Source organism: Sarcophilus harrisii, chromosome 4 (genome assembly GCF_902635505.1).
Source record: "Sarcophilus harrisii chromosome 4, mSarHar1.11, whole genome shotgun sequence".
In the NCBI taxonomy this organism is placed as follows: Eukaryota; Metazoa; Chordata; class Mammalia; order Dasyuromorphia; family Dasyuridae; genus Sarcophilus; species Sarcophilus harrisii.
The window spans coordinates 50069037-50086644 of NC_045429.1; the positions used below are offsets into that span (position 1 = coordinate 50069037).

The 17608-nt window shown below is 37.6% G+C and overlaps 1 protein-coding gene across 4 annotated transcripts in view; it reads left to right on the forward strand.

Moving 5' to 3' along the window:
* The first annotated feature begins 667 nt into the window (after positions 1-667).
* DDR2 (discoidin domain receptor tyrosine kinase 2) overlaps positions 668-17608 on the forward strand; it is a 206739-nt gene continuing 189798 nt past the window's right edge. For 2 of the 4 annotated variants that reach the window (XM_031936799.1, XM_031936802.1), the window contains exon 1: positions 668-872. The gene's annotated coding sequence lies outside the window, so the exon portion shown is untranslated. Of the gene's footprint in view, positions 873-984; positions 1248-17608 lie in introns of those variants that run through there. The other 2 variants (XM_031936800.1, XM_031936801.1) reach the window with 1 other exon arrangement.

Sequence of the window (17608 nt, forward strand, 5' to 3'; positions counted from 1 at the left end):
AATTAAAAGGAATTAAAAAGTTCTTACCAAAACTTATGTTTTTATTTAGTAGTACAAATATACAGGGCAGGACCCTCAAAAGGTTCTGAGTGGAGGGATTTGATGGTGTGAAGTAACCTTACTCCTATAGTTAGTCTGTTTTGTGGCGCTCTGTGTATGTTCTTTGGGTGGGGGGCGAGCAAGGAGAGAAGCAATGGGCGCTGAGAATTCACGGCCGTGGCACCTTCGCGGGCACATTGCTGCGAATCCTCTCCATGTGCTCTTGCAAAGTATTTGGGAAGCTCCAAGTTGTTAAAATGGAAAAGAAGCCAACCCTTCAGTTTTGTTTGTAATCTAAGCCCAAGTAAGGAAAATGAGGTACGAGCTGTAGGGTGGGGAGAAAGACTCTGAGGATGGGAGGGGGGGCAGAGAAAGGAGAAGGGAGGTGGGGGAGGCGGAAAGCTACTCTGTCTTTAAGGTTGTCCCCTGGTTATGCATATATTTTTCTACTATGAATGGGTTTTGCTGTAAATTATAGCTTTGCTCGTGGTCCCTTGGGTCAAGAGAAATAGTCTTTAAACAGAAAACAGCTCTGATTGGTGACTTTCCTCCTTCCTTCCCCCAACCCCCTTCCTAATTGAAACCAAATGTGCAATATGTTGGATGCTGGGATCCCTGGCCCGGGCCCAGGAATCCTCAGAATGCGAGGTTTCTCTCAAAGGCATCTTGCATTAGCCTGTGGATGGATGTATGCTAACCCCGGCCTCCTCCATCAGGGAGCAAGGCGACAGCAGGCTTTCCCACCAGACTTTGCCTGTTGGGTTTGGGGGAACGCGTTGGATCAGAACTCTCCACTGGCCCTGGGCTGAAGTGGCTGCTGGCCTGGGAGTCAAGTAAGTTAACTGGGTTTTTTTTTCCCTCCCCTCTCTCTCTCTCTCTTTTTGGGCTGCTTCAAACCGAAAGTTAAACGAGGGGGAGAGAGAGAGAGAGAGAGAGAGAGAGAGAGAGCGAGCGAGCAGAGAGCGAAAGAGAGAGACAGAGACAGAGACAGACAGACAGATATAGAGACATCTTTCCATTGTCTCAAGCTGAAAGTTTTAAGAAAGCAGAGAGAGAGGATTGTTGGGGAGGGGGGCCGTCCTTGGGACTACATTGTTGGAGATTTCTCATCTGATCTGGATCCCCCGATGTGAGCAAAGGAAGGGGACAGGCAGTAACCCAAGAGACCCAGGGAGCAAAAAAAGGAGGTTCCATAGCAGCTGAAGACGGTAATAAACAGAGTGGGGGGGGGGGGGGGGGGGGGGGGGCAGACAGACGGAGGAGATGTGGGCAGGCCGGAAAGGGGCTCACTGCGGAGCCTTTTTGGGAGGGGGCCGGAGCAGGAGATTAGGGTTCCGTGGGGCCGGTTCTTTTCCAGGGCCCAGCTCCCGGTGGGTGGGGCAGCCTGGTGTTCTTTAGAGTGGATTCCACCCCACCCCCACGCCAAGTAGCGGGACAGACAACTTTGCCTGGAGTTGGGAGAGTGGATGGGGAGGAGCGAGTCAGTGCCATCTTTCCAAAGTTTCATGGGTTTTAGAGGCGGAAGGGACCCTAGAAAGCGTCTCAGCCAAGCACACCCGCTCCTCCAGTTTTCCAGAGGAATAAGTGTCTTGTTCTTTCTTTCTTGGCGGTAAGGCTTTGGGGTCTCTCCCTTTGTTACTGGCCGCCGCCTCCCCCCACTGTTTCCACTTGGGATCTCGGAGTTTTGGCCTGGGTTCGGGAGTCCCATCCAGAGGAAAAGAAACTTTTTCCAACTTGCTGGAGTTCTCGGTCGGCTCAGCCATTTGAGAGGAGAGTTCGACAGTTCAAGTCGGCAGGGGGTTCAGCCCCATTTTGCCGACTTTCTTCCTTTTTCCTCTGAATAATATAGACTAATGATACTGGAGGGGCCCATAGAGAGCTTTTAGGCCAAATCCCACCCTTTACAGATGTGGGATGTGAGACCCAGAGGGGTGTAGTCACTTATTCAAGGTCACTCTGTGACACAGGCAGGATTATCACTTGCTCCTTGTAATTCCCAGTCTGTGGTCCAGTGGTACCATGTTGCTTTCATGGAAACATTTGTGGCGATGAAGGCACCAGACTTACAGTCAGGATGACAAGTTCAAATCCTGCCTTCTATATTTACTAGCCGGGAAAGTTGCATATCCTTTTATTTTATTTTTGCCTCAGTTTCCTTATTTGTAAAAAGGAAACTCGGTGCATTCTAAGGGTTAGTTCTTTCAATTGTGAATCTATACTCTTAGGGATTGGGATGAAGCATGCTAGATTTAGATCTAGGATCAAAGCCTGTCTCTGACAATTGGGCAAGATACTTCAATGGTCCTTTGCCTCAGTTTCCTCATATGTCAAAATGGGGATAATAACACATACCTATAGTACCTACCTAATAGGATTGCAGGGAGATGATGTATGTGAAACCCTTGGAAGATTTTAAAACGTTATATAAATGTCCATTATTATTATTTTTGTGTATCATGACCGATCTTAGAATTCAATTCTGGAAGGGGACTTCCTCATCCCATACTTCATACCATAGAGGTAACTTGGTTTGCTGCAGGTCAGTTACCAACTAGAAGAGCTTTGAACATCCACACCAAAGCTTTCCCACCTTCTGGGGCAAAAATTTTGTATCATGAGAGCTTCATAATTACTTCCCCATATCAGCAGGTTGGCATATTGTGCAATATAATTAGTTGCTATCAAGTGAAGTCAATCGACAAGCATGGATTAAGCACTTACTATGTGCCAGATATCATACTGAGTGCTGAGAGAAGAAAGATCATTGGAGCAACAAAGCTGTTCTCCCCTTGTTGTACTTGGTCATGAACTGGTTTTTATTTTCAGATAGTTTTTTTTTATGTTAAATGTGTATAATTCTTCTCTGCATATTTCCACCTTTATCATGCTGCACAATAAGAATCAGATCAAAAAGGGAAAAAATGAGAAAGAAAACAAAAAGCAAACAAACATATAAACAGTGAAAATACATGTTGTGATCCATACTCGGTTCCCACAATCCTCTCTCTGGATGCAGATAGGTCTCCCCATTACAAGACAATTAGGGCTGGTCTGAATCACTTCAGTGTTGAAAAGAGCCACATTCAGGTAGTTTTCAGAGTATTATGAGGTTAAAATAAACCCAACCCCTATTATATTTAGAATCAGACTTTCTTACGGATTTCATGCTGCCACACTTTTCTTATATGACATTGTTGTCTTCCCTCTTTGAGCTTCATCTTTCTCCTTAAAAAATTTGGCTTCAATCAGGACAGGTCTTCACTCTTTTTGTGATATGGACCCTGTTGGCAGTCTGGTGAAGCATATGGATGTTTTCTCAGCATAATTCTTTTTAAAACATTCCCAAGGAAAATAAATGATAGCTTTCAGTTAGAAGTTATTGAAAATACAGATGTATTTTCCCCCCTGTCTAAGTTCACAGAAAAAAAAAAAACAGGTTAAGAATACTCTCTGAAGTTTCTTTCCATTCTAACTACTTTGGAATGGAATAGAGAGCATTTTATTAAATAATTGTCATGTGCCAAGCACTGTGCTAAGTGGTAGGAATACAAATAGAAAAGAGTTTTTGCTCTCTTGGAGCTTATGTTCTAAGTGGGGGAAATAATAATTTAAGAGGGTTCAGATGCAGAGTAGAGGGCAAAGCTCAATGTCCTAGGGATGCAAAGATGGGGCAGATTGCAATGTCTGAGAATCTGGAGGGCAGAGGCAGCCTTCCTCTTTCTTCCTTCTCCTTCTCTTCCCTGCTTTTTTCCCCCTTCCTGACATACAATATGTGCATATGTGTAAAACGCAATAGAAAATAATTTCAAAAGAGCACATTATCAAACTCAGTGGTTCTTACAGCCTAGTGACCCTAACTGGGGCTGCATAGAACGGTAGAACCTCTCGAAGAAGGCAAAACTTAAATCTTTGTTTTGAAGGGAGCTGAGGATGCTATAAGAGAAAATAAGAAAGGTCACCATGGTGTCCAGTGTGTACAGTAGTTCAGAAATGGGACATGGATAATAACATGAGGGCAGGTAATATGTGTTCATCCTGAATGATAAGCAAGAGATAGACTGTGTAGTGCCAATCAGAGGACTTCTGAAGCAGCAATGAAACTTCATGAGCAGGGAAGGCTTGTAGTCCTATATATACTTTATGAATACCAATTGTTGAATACAGGGAGACCATTTGGGAGGTGATTGAAATAGTCTAGATGAGATAATAAAATCCTGAACTAGCACAATGTGTCTTAATGGAGAGATATATTTGAACAACATTAGAAAAGGAAGGTCCTTCCATGAATTTCAGCCAATTAGTCAGGAAGCATTGATTGAGCATCTTCTATGTGCCAGAAGGTTTGGTAATACAAAGAAAGGCAAATTATTCCTGTTCTCAGCATCATACATTCTAACAGAGGAGACTACATGGAAAATAACCATGTACATACAATATCTCTCCTTACTCCGTGTAATATTATATTCAGTTGTCAAAGTGATCCTCTTCAAGTTTAGGTCTGACTATGACCTATATCTAATAAACTTCAATGATTTCTGCAGAATAAAACAGAAAATTGTTCTTTTTGGCTTTTAAAATGCTTTATAAGTTGGCCCCTTCCTCTCTGTCCAGTCTCTATGTTTTACTCCCTTTCTTGTATTTTATGATGCAATGACACTGACCTCTTTGCAGAACAATCTTTTTCTCGATTCCATCCATTAGTACTGGCTCTCCCTGAATCCTGGAATGTTCTTAAATATTAGTGCCTTCTCTCTGAGATCCCTTTCATTTTGGCCTGAATTTGTGTGTGTGTTTATGTATATACACACATATTTTATTACATGTCTATATATGTATCTCTATCTGCCTCTATCTAGTAATCTATTTGCCTCTATTTATCTATCTGCCTCTCTCCCCCTTTTTCTTCCCCTCTGCCTTTCTCCTCCTCCTCCTCCTCCCCTCCTTCTCTCTCTCCCTCCCTCTCTCTCTCTTCCCCCACTCTCTCTCCTCTCCCTCCTCCTCCTCTCTCTCTCTCTCTCTCTCTCTCTCTCTCTCTCTCTCTCTCTCCTCCTTCTCTCTCTCTTTCTGCCTTCTTTCTCTCCCCTCCTTCCCTGTTTCTCTCTCTTTAGTCCTCTTTCTGTCCTTCCTTTTCTTCCACCCTCCTTCTGTTCCTCCCTTCTAATGTCTCTCTTTCTCTGTCTCACCCTTCCTCTTTCCCCTTCCCTCTCTACTTCTATCTCCCTTCCTTCCCCCTCCCTTTAACTTTTCCTTCCCTCTCCATCTATCTATTTACCTGTCTATCTGCTTGCCTTTCTGTGTGTCTGTCTGTCTCTCTCTCTATCTACCTCTCTTTCTTTCTATCTGTCTTTCTATCCATCCATATATCTACCTATCTATATATTATTTTTGCCTAGTTGTTTGCATGCTGTATCTCCCATAAGAATATTATCTTCTTTCTTCGTATCCCTAGAGGTTAGTGCAATTAAAAATACTTGTAAATTGATTGATTACAGTATAGATAATAGTAATCTATATACTCTCATAGACTTGCCTCATAGATGTGTAGGTTTGTGTAGGATCAAAGGAATATAGGCTGAAAGATATTTGTCATGACCTAATCCAATCATTTGGCAGAAAAGGACAATAGAGGTTATTTGTCCAGAGACACACAAGTTGTAAGTGATAGAGGCAAGATTTTAATCTAGATCCTCTGACCCAAATAAGTCATTAGCCAAAAGACTAGCCAGAAAAGCTGTCTATATACACATGAGTTCTATTATACATTTTCATGGAGTTTGGGCCACTGTCAACATCTTTTTTTTGGTTTAAATAATAGCTTTTTATTTTCAAGATACATGCAAAAATAGTTTTCAACATCTACCCTTGCAAAATCCTGTGTTGCAAGTTTTTCTCCCTTCTTTACCCCACATTTCTCTCCCTAGACGGCAAGTGTTCCAATATGTTAAACATGTACAATTCTTCTTTCCACAATTATCATGCTGCACAATAAAAATCAGATCAAAAAGGGGAAAATGAAAAAGAAAACAAAATGCAAGCAAACAACAAAAAAGGTGGAAATACTATGTTGTGATCCACATTCAGTCCTGACTGTTCTCTTTCTGGATGCAGATGGCTCTCACCATCACAAGACCATTGGAACTAGCCTGAATCATCTATTATTGAAAAAAGTCATGTACATCAATGTTGATCATCACATAAGATTATTGTTATGTCAGCATCTTTTCAACTCTTTTAGGTTCTTCTTTATTAAGAAAAATGGCTACTTGAAGTAAGGACATTACTGGGGTTGGGCAATCAGCACTTTGTCTCAGGATGCCAAAATTTAGAAGGTGCTGACAGCACTTAAAACTCAGAAACAACTGCATTTAGTTCCTAGTTAGAGGAATAATACACTCTTCTTTTCCCCATTTGCCACAACTCAGATGTTTTTCTCCCCATATCCTTCTTCCCTCCCATCTCTTTGTCAATTAAATCAGTCAGCATCCCTGCCCTATCGCTCAAATGATCTTGTTTGTGAAAGTTTATTTAAGGTATCATTTTATACTGATTGGAAATGCATAATTCACAGGCAAATGAAAATGAAAGCAAATATATATCCTAAATTGAATTCACCACAAATATATGCTAACACATAATGTCATCTCCTATAAACATTGGTTTCTCTATGCCCTCTTTCCATTTCCTGAAATGCATGTTCAATTAACTTTGGTTCACTGAATAACAGCACTGAACTGGTGCTTGGATAATCCTGAGATCTTGATGAGGATGCTGACCTTAGTGATACACATTGTGGTCCATTCAAGACTGACCAGTCTATATGACTCTCCCTTTTGTCCACCTTTAAATTTTCTGCAACAGTTTGGGAGATTTTCTCTATTTCTTTTGACATTGTGTGTATATCAAAGAATAAAGAACTACTTTTGGGGAGCATATTGCCTCTTGATATATGACTGTCCCACCGCTTTGGTTGTATCTTTCTGAAAACATCTTTTATAGATATCTCTTTTCCAATACAGCTATCATTTGGCAACGTGTTATAGCTATTCCTGCCTATCATGACTTTGAGGTAGTAGATGTATGTTTGGACTTGAAGTCCTGCTTCAGATTCTAACTTGCTGCATCACCCTGGACAAATAATTTATCTTCTTTGCCTTCTTTGCCTATCTCATCTATAAAATAAGGGAATTGGATTCATTGTCCTCAAAGGCTCCTTTTAGCTCATAAGCTATGCTCTTTGGATGACTTTGATCTTTAATTCTTTGGAGACTGGGAAATCTCTAGACCCACAATCATAAAACATCACTAGAAGAATATTGATCTGAAATATCTCCTACTCCTTTAAAAGGAGAAACACAATAATGCCAATTCAGAAAGGTTTTGTTTTCCTGAAATGGTTTTCTAAAAACTTGGAAGACTCTTATGGGAGAAGAAAAGGTCTAGAAATACCCAAAACTTCTAAAGTTCTGTGAGGGCATTCTAGGTCCAATTGGGCAGCTTCTGACCTTCTCACTAGCATCCCTAGAGAGAAAAAAGTGGGAGAGAGCACTTTTGTGCCATTTCTTTTAGGTCTTTAGGGAATCCTAATATTTTACTATGCATATACATTATTGTGTTTAATAATAATAACATCTAATGGGGGAAATTAAAAATTACTTTAATTTTTATTTACTGTTTTTCTATTAGCTTGGTTTTCAAATAGTCCATTCCCTTCCCCCTATTCAATGCATACTTGTAGCAAAGAATAAAAAATAAAAATGAAAAAGAAGCAATTCAGCAAAACTAAAAACATATTCATGTTCTCGAATTCCTTAGAATTTCAAGACCATATTGCCTTCATTCTCTAATCCCATAGTCTAGTTCAATGCAGCCCTCCTCCCCCAAAAGGCAAAAAAACAAAAAACAAAAAACAACTCTAGTATATATGCAAAGTAACTAGCAAGCAATCAACCTGACTTGACCCAAAAAGTGTGTGTGTGTGTGTGTGTGTGTGTGTGTGTGTGCATGTGTGTGTGTGATATTCTGTTATTCAGTGCTGAATTGTGTGGTTTTAAGTTCAACAAAAATTCAGATTGTAGGACTTTAGAAAAGGGGAATATTTATGTAAAACTGATAAGTGAAGTTTGTTGTTTCTAGAACATTGTGGTAACTAAATTGGGGCTGCTTAGACCCACCCTGGAGATGGGGCCGTGGGACCTCGCCATTAGTTGTGTTGTGAATATGGTATCTCAATGTACATTTATAAGGGAGTAGTTGTGAGTATTGTATCTCAATGTATACTTTTATTTTCTCTTTCCTCAGTAATCTTTACTTCCAGGGGGTATGAGAGAGTCAGTTTATACAAGTTTGTTAAAGACTGTTTTGAAATTTTCGGTACAAAACATTTACTAACACACTCCTGCACTACCACATTCTCCAGGACCTGTACCTTCTTTTTCCCTTGGTATCCTTGGGTTTCTTTGCAACATATTTGATTTACAAATATATCACACCTGTGATGTACGCTTTTTTATGGGGCCATTGATTTAGAGATGGGAGACTATAGAGAGTATTTAATCCAACTACCTTGTTTTACATATGGAGAAACAGACTCAGGAAGATGAAGTCACTTTCCCAAGATGACACAAATACTAAGGAATAGAGCTTCATTTCAAACAGAGGCTGTCTGACCCCAAATACAGAATTCTTTCCACGTTGCACCCACTTTCTCTTGTAAACATTTTGCTAGAGTCAATAGCATATCCAGATTCTTCTGCCTGGATGTCTCATTTTTTTCCATCACTGAGCTCTAGAATGACATGATGATCAGTCCTGACAGTCCCCTTTTCTGGATGCAGATGAATCTCTCCATCACAAATCTGTTAGAATTTTGCCTTGCTTTTTTTGCTCATCATGTAGCTCCCAATTTGAGGAAACACTATGCATTGTGAGGGACTAGAGGAAGAGATCGCTTCTTAATCCATTTTATTAGTGATTAGTCTAATTACTGGTTTTTGGTAAAAGATTTCACCAGTGTCACAATGACTTGGGAAATCAGAAAAAAAAATTTTTTTAAAAGGAGCACAGTTGTAAAATGGTGCAGTATAATATAAAATTCTTTGCAAATTTTGTTGGAATTTGAATACTTTGTGAATTGGGAAATAGTTGTTTTTTTTTTTTAAAGTAAATCAGAGTGAACTCTCATTTCTAGAATTAAGGAAGTTTAAAAAATATGCCATTGTATGTATCAGATGGTGTTAATATTGTCAGTGGACAATAGGGCTCACGCCTTTTGTTTATGTTGCATTGTACAGCATATGCATTAGACTCAAGGAGACTAAGCTCCTTGAGGTCAGAAATTGTTCTTTTCATTTGGTTATTACAGCCTCTTGAACTTAATAGATGCTCACTAAATGGCTTTTGAATTGAATGAAATTGAACAAAACCTCTAGGATCAATTGATCTTGACTCTATCATCAGGGCTTGCTTGAGTTGAATGAATGAGAAACACACACACACAATGTCATTCAAACATCCTTTTCCAAAGCTGAAAGCTATACTGCTACTCCTCCCTTAAATATCCTGGAATGATGTATTTACCCATTCTTTTTTTTCTACTTCTATCTCTCTGTCCTTTCCCCCTCATCTTGGACTCACTCCTCTTTTCCTCTCCCTTCCCTCCAATTTACCTCTTGTGCTGAGATCCTTCACCTTTACCTTCCAAAATGATCTTTCCCATCAATGAATTCCCTTAGAACTTATATTGGTTGGAACTGGGGAATAGAAAAGAGAGAACTGGATAAATAGGAAAGGGCATTTTTTTTACCTACTCTCACTTGCTTTTTTCCATTCCAACTTTAGGTGCTAAATATTGTAAACTGGATTATTTTATTATTTAAAACCATACTGAAAAAAATCTATGAGGATTAAGCAACTTATGTGGAGTGAAATCCTGATTATAACCATTCCTTAACTCCACCCACTCATCTACCCCCACAATCCCTTGAGAGAACTGGAGAGATGTTTTCATAGTATTAATAATAGTTATGACATAGACTAGTTGACAGGTGACTTCCGTTCAAAGTCTGATTTTTTTGGACCACCTTCAAGCTTTTCCCTGTAGAATCCTTTCTCCTTGCCCAACTCTGTTCTAGACTGAAATGTTTAAGTTTTTTAATATTTCCAGCTGCCACCATCATAATTATTTATCAAGTGATGGATAGTAGCAGTCTGTTTCTCTGGGATGGTATATGAAGCCTACCAGACAAGTCATTTTTGGAAAAATGACAAATTTTGTAAAAAAGTATTTTACTTCTTCAGATTGGTATTCAATACTAGGCTAGTCTATACTAGCTATCACCCTGGGCAAGTGACTTAATTCTTCTTAAACTAAGTTTCTTCATCATGGAGCAAATAGGTGGCACAGTAAATAATGTTGTGTCTAGAGTCATGAAGATTCATCTTCCTGAGTTCTAATCTAACCTCAGCCACTTACTGTTATGTCACTCTGGGCAAATCAAACTTAGCCCTATTTACCTCAGTTTCATCATCTATAAAATGAGCAGGAGAAAGAAATGGGAAACCATTCTAGTATCTTTGCCAATAAAACCCCAAATGGGGTCATGAAGAGTGGACACAACTAAAATGTCTGAATAATAGTGACAATAATAGCACAGATCCAGTGAGGTGACCTATGTAAAGTACTTTACAAATATAAACTGCTATATAAATAAAAAACTGCTATTATTATTAATAAATGTTAACTATTATTCCTAAGACATAGTTTTTGTCCTTAGAAGGTTTACAGTCTGTCTGGGAAGGCGCTCACAGGAAACAATTAAAGAACAGTAGAATTTAGTTGCCAATTTAGTCATATAGATTCTGGAGTTCAGAAAAGTTTGGATGGATGAGAGAAAAAGGCATCATTCTTCTTGTTATCGTCATTGTTATTACCCCCAAGAAAACGATTTCAGTCTTGGAACCATAAATTTTCAGAGCTGAATGGGAGCTTAGAGATGATTGAATCCAACCCTCTCATTTGACAGATGAGGAAACTTGAGTCCTCCTGGAAAGGGGAAGTGGTTTTTCCAAAGTCCACATGTCTGAGCTGGGATTAGAGCAGAAGGCTCCTAACTCCTAATTAAACATTTTTTTCTACTACATCAGTCTCCAGTGGCTTGATTGGAAATGTATTTGGGATTTTTTTTTTAAAGATCCTTCTAATACTGATTCATGACACTGATATTTTTTCATCTAATTGGGACTCTTTCCCCCCCAGGGATATGTTGTGTGTGTGTGTTTTTTTTTTTAATGATAATATATAGAATTGGTTCTAGGACTGAAATTCAGAATTCTTTCTGATAAATTTTGCCGCCTTTCACAACAACAACAACATGTTGCATAGGAGATTCCATCCTTGAAGGCCTTCTGGAGCCTGCCCTATATCACTACCATGCCTTATTGCCCTGATCATTTCCCCTAAGACTTATAAAATTTGGAACATTAATGGAAGGTACAAGATCAGCTGGCACACAGCCTACGAGTGACTTTGAAAAGTTCTGGACAATTCCCCAGCCTGGGGAGAAGACAGGCTGGAGAGCCATATGAAAGGTCCCTCTGACTCCAGCATCCTTGATAGCTATCTGAGAGTTTGTTAATTAATCAGCAAGCATGTACTACGCATGTTTTATGTGATAGGCTTTGTGGTAGGGACTGGGGATTCAAGGAGAATTCCTTGAAGAGATTGTATTTTAATATTTTAATGGAGGAGACAAATATGTGTTTTATACAGACACATATATACACATATGTATGGTTATGTATATATATATATATATATACACACATACGAAAACATTGTCATATATAACAAATATATATGATTACATATATGTATACATATATAGAAAACACATTGTCATATGTAACATATACAACAAAATATGTATATAAATAACAAATGGATCCTCTTCAATTAAAATATTAAAGTGAAATCTATGTGTATGTGCTTGTATACCAAAAAAAAATGAGGAAGGTATAAAGGAAAGGTTCAAATAGTTGGGGATAGGAAAAGATGAAGACAAGAAAGGACTGTAGAACAAGGTATTTTGAACTGAATTTTGAAGAAAACTGGGAATTCTAGTAGCCAGAGTATAGAAGAAATACATTTGAGGTTTGGGAGACAGTTGTGTAAAGACATGGAGTTGGGAAATAGAAAATCCTATGTGAAAAACAGTAAAAAGTCTATTTTGGCTGGATTATGGAGTGGCTAGAAGTAAGCAATGTATTAATAAGGATGGAAATAATAGAAAGGGGCCAGGTTAGATGCCACTCACAAAAATTATCATTTAATTTTTCAGGTAATAGGAAGACCTTGCAATGTTTTGAATATATAGGGATGTAACAAGGGAAGAAGGATCATAAAGGAAATTTTCACAGTGAAAATTGTGTGGTGGATGGATCGGAGTGGAGAGATATTTGAGGCGGGGAGATTAATTAGGTGGTCCTTGCCATAGTCTAAGTAAAAAGTGGTGAAGAATGAGTTTAGGGTGATGGTTGCCTGAGTAAAAAGAATGGGCCATGTGGGAGAGATATGGTAGAGATAGAAGTGACATGTTTTGGCAGTGGATTGGATGTATGGAGTGATAGAGAAGGAATTGAATATGATGCTAAGGTGGGAAGGCCAGGTTGGGGAAGAGAGTTTTTGTTGATTCCCATGCTTGCCTCTCTGGGCCAGTCACTGCTTATTCCTCAGATCCACTTGCTCACCTCTGCCTCCTTAATTATGCTTATAGCCAAGATTTCACTCTCTTGTACCTCCCCCTCATCTTGAATGAATCCCATTCATCCTACCAAAGCCCAATCCATTCATGAAATCTTGCCTCACTACTCCAGCCCACGATGACTTCTCCCTTCTCTGGACTTAGTGCTACCCTCCCTGCATTAGGGGCTTAAATGTTCTCCAAAGGTTTCAAACTCAGGCCCATTTTTTCTACTGACTTTGGGAAAACCCATTCATCCCTTCTTTCTCTTCAAATGTAAAACTAATGGGTACTAAGATGTTCGAAGTTCCAAGGAGGTAACATTAGGAACTTCAAAGTGCTAAGAATTTTTTTTATTTAAATAAAAACTAATTTTATTTTTAAATAAAAATACATTTTATTTACATCTTTTGTTTTTAATATCACCTAGATTTTTCATCGTATGCTTCTTCACCCCAGCCATCATTTATAAAAAGAATAGAAATGAGGGAAAAATCTATTGAGCAAAACAAAAACAAATTAAGATTTACATTATATGCAACATTCCATACTCATTGTACTCCTTCCCCACTTTTTGAAAATAAGCAGGCATTTCACATCTCAGATTTGAGGCCATGCTTGTTCACTGTAATTTCACAGAATTCACTTTCTTTCATTTAGTTGTTAATTTTTCCATTAACATTGTATATGTTGTTTTTTAAAGTCTGTTTAGTTTTTGCTGTCATTTTCAGTTTTTCGCTATGTTTTGTTTTTATCTGTTACAAATTTTTACAGATCATCTCTACTTTGTGAGAGGAATCTTATAACAAAGTAAAACTGTTATATAAAACTAGTAATACAGTGACCTCATTGGAAAGGTTGGGCACATAACATTTCACATCCATGGTACCCTCACACCTCTTTTCTAAAAAAATGACCAAACTTATTTTTATTTCTCTTATATTTCTACCCCAGTAGAAAAGAAAAATTTTTTGATGATAAATATACATTGGTAAGCAAAACTCTTCCTACAATCACTGTGCTATAATCAAATATTACTGTCTCTATTTTCATCTCTATCTCTATCGATTTTAATTATGATGTTGATCTCTACCTCTCCTCCACCTTTCCCCTCCCCTTTCCCCTAGCTGTCTCCTATCTTGATCCCTACCTCTAACTTTACCTCTACTCCTTCCTCCATCCCTATCCATATCCCCCTTTCCTCGACCCATACTTATTCTGTTCCCCTCCCCCTCCTTATCCTCTTCCCCTTCCCATCACCATATTCCTTCCTTTTCCTCTACCTCTCTACCCTTACCCTTAGCTTTAGCCCTACCCCTATTTCTACCTCACATTCTTCACTTAAGATTCATATCTTTGTAATAGATAAGGTGATAACATAATGGATAGAATGCTGGATCTGAAGTCAGGAAAATCTTATTTTAAATCTGGTCTCAGACATTTACTAGCTATGTGACCCATAGCAAGCCACTTAACATTTTCCTCTTTTCTTTAACAGTAAAAAATAGAGACAGTCACAGTAACTACTTCAGGGGATTGTTGTGAGGATCAGATGGGATGATTTGTATAGTTCTTAGCAAAGTGCATGGCACACAGTAAGAGCAATATAAATGATAATAACAATTATTATTGATGGTAGAAAGAACATTTATCACTGATCCTCTAGAATCATGATTAGTCATTGTATTTATTGATCACAGTTCTTGCAGCTTTCAAAGTCACTTGTTTTTATACTATTGTTGTTGACTCAATGTTCTCTTGATTCTCCTTATTTCCTTCTTTGTCAACTTACAAAAATTCTCAGAATTGTTCATTTTTTGTAATATTGAGGTTATAGTTTAAACTGTTCTTCTGGTTTTGCTCACTTCATTCTGCATCTGTTCATGTAAGTCTTTTCATGTCTTTTTATAATTACCACTTTTCTCATTTTTTATAGCACACTGGTACTCCGTCACATTCATATACTAGAAATTATTTGGCCTTTCTACAATGGATTGGTATTCTCTTATTTTTTTTACCACCACAAAATAATTACTACAAATATTTTTGTACATAATTTTCTTTTTTAGGGTAAGCTTAGCAGTGTAATAGCCAAATCAAAGAGCATATGCCACTTAGTGAATTTTTGTATATAATTCCAAATTGCTTTGCAGAATGTTTGTAGCCATTTACAATACCATAAACAATGCATCAAAGCAGCTGTTTTCCTAGAGTTCCTCCCACACTGATTTTTTCTTTTTCTTTTCTTCTTTTTAATTTTTTTTGGTAATCTTTGTTATTCTACAGAGTGTGAGGTGACAGCTCAAAACTGTAATTTGCATTTCTCTAGTAATGATATAGAACTTTTAAAAAATATCATTATAGATTTTTTTTTCACTTTGAAAACTGCCTGTTCATATCCCTAAATCATTGATCAATCGGGAATGGTTCTTTTTTTTTGATAAATTAGAATCAGTTCTTTATATATCTTGGAAATGAGACCTTTATCAGAGAAACTAAGGGCAAATATTTTTCCTAGTTATTTGTTTCCTTTTAATCATAGCTTTATTAAACTTGTTTGCATAAAACCTTTTTAATTTTATATAATCAAAATTTTACAATTTGTTTTTTTATCCTTAATATTCCTTATTTGATCATGAAATATTCTCCTATTCATATATTTGAAAGGTATTTTTTCTATGTTTCTCTAATTAATGTGATTTTTTTAGATCTAGGACATGTTTCCCATTGGAATTTATCTTTCAATAAGGTGTAAGGTGATGATCTATACTTAATTTCTTCCATATTTCTATCCAATTTTTAAAGTTTTTTTTTTCAGGGAGTTAATTTGTATCCCAGTAGCTGAGGCCTTTGTTTTTATTCAATACTGGTGTATTAGATACATTTGCTTCTGTATATTGTTTGCCTGACCTTCATTTTGCATCAATTTAAATAAATGTTTCCACACTTTTCTGCAGCAATCATTTCCACAAGCAAAATAATATTCCATTTCATTCATGTGACTCAGTACTTTAGCCATTCTTCATTTATTGGCATCAGATAATATAAACTATTGTGATTCTCTCTCCCACTAGAATGAAGTTTCCTAATAGTTAAGAACCAAGATATAGACTTGAAACCTTTCATAAGCCCATTTTCAACTGATGATGCTAGAAGATGATATCCCATAAGGCACAGAGGGCCAAAGATCAAAATATTATATTCCATGGACCTTCTTCTCCAATGCTTATCACTCATTTGAATTACCAGATCTGTTTATTTCTGGATGTTGACTTTTGGTCACTATTCCAAGGTTATAAAGTATATAGTTATAATTTCCCAGGCTGCATCTTGAAACTGGTTAAAGAAATTCTTTCTTACCTTTGATCCAAGAAGACTCTCCTTTTCTATTTCCCCAACTATCTTAATCCCTAGCTAGATATGATAATGTATTATTCCTTGGGCCTTCAAGGTTCTTTGGGTTTCTAGATATATTCCAACCTATCTCATATGATTTATTCTCTTTTGTCCTTTCTTGTTTCTACAGTGATGATATACATTGGTACCTGGTTCTTGCACTCATTCTCTTCCCCTTTCCTTTCTTATTATCATATAATCCAGAACATATTAATAACTTTTCTTGGGTTTATTTAAAAGGAAAAAATAGTAGTATCTAGAAATAGTGAGGCTAGAATTTCAGGGAAGCTAAAGTACATATGAGGGGTTCTAGATGGTCTTTAAAATGGCTAATTTAATCTTCAGTTATAGTTCTTCAAGCCTAGTATGTCTCCATGGCCTTCCCAGGATAGAGTCCACACTACCAACCAGTGCTCCCTTGCCACTCAGCAGAGAAGGACCACTTTTGTTCTAGATATGTCTGTTTGTATGACTTGGCTTTGGTCAACCAGAGTGCACTGGATTGAGTGTGTATTATTCTTACCCCATGTCTTTTTCATACAATATCCTCTTACCATTCTAGATTGCCCTTTTAGATCCTCCCCAGCCTGCTACTCATTCTTAAAGACCTTATTCAAATCTCACTCTCACTCTGACTACTTCAGGCCACATTAATCTCATCTCCTTCTACTACAAGGTATTAGAACATTTTGCTATAGGAATGGGTAAGAAATGGTTAACCAGGATATTAGTAGCCTGGATGTTTTAGGAACCTTGAGTTAGGACCTTAACTTTTGTTGGAATCCACCTTCTTTTCTATCAGTTTCCCAATATGAGGTAATCAGAAGATTTCAGAAGTCTCAAACTTAAAGGTGATCTGTTATTAGGGGTAAACATGATTATGATTAACAGGCAGGAGAAAGCATGAAGGAGTGAAAGTATGATGCCTTGGCTTTCCATTCTATATGTATATCATCTCCTGGCATTATTGATTAAAGAAAAAAATCAACAAGAGAAAAGCAAGCATTTATTGAGCATCTGGGAGGGAGCAATTCTGTTAAATGTCTTTGAAGGGTACAAAAAATAGCACATAAAATCATAGGATCATGAACCTACTCTTGGAAGATACCTTAGAAGTCATTTGATCTAATCTTCATATTTTACAGAAGAGGAAAATGAAGCACAGAGAGGATAAATGGGTTATCCTAAGGCAGACAAGTGATATATAGAAGAGCTAAGATTCAGACCAAGATCCTCTGTCTCCAAATCTGGTGTTCCTTCCCCTGCTTCTAGTTTCTGCCTTAGATATTTTAATTTAGAGAAGACATGAAACAATTAAAAATTAAAGATAAAAATAGAATAGGCATTTATGAAATACCAACTATGTGCCCAGTGCTGGATAGAATATATTAGGATATCTTAACATCAAGGAACTTTTAGTTATAGCCTGGAAGCAT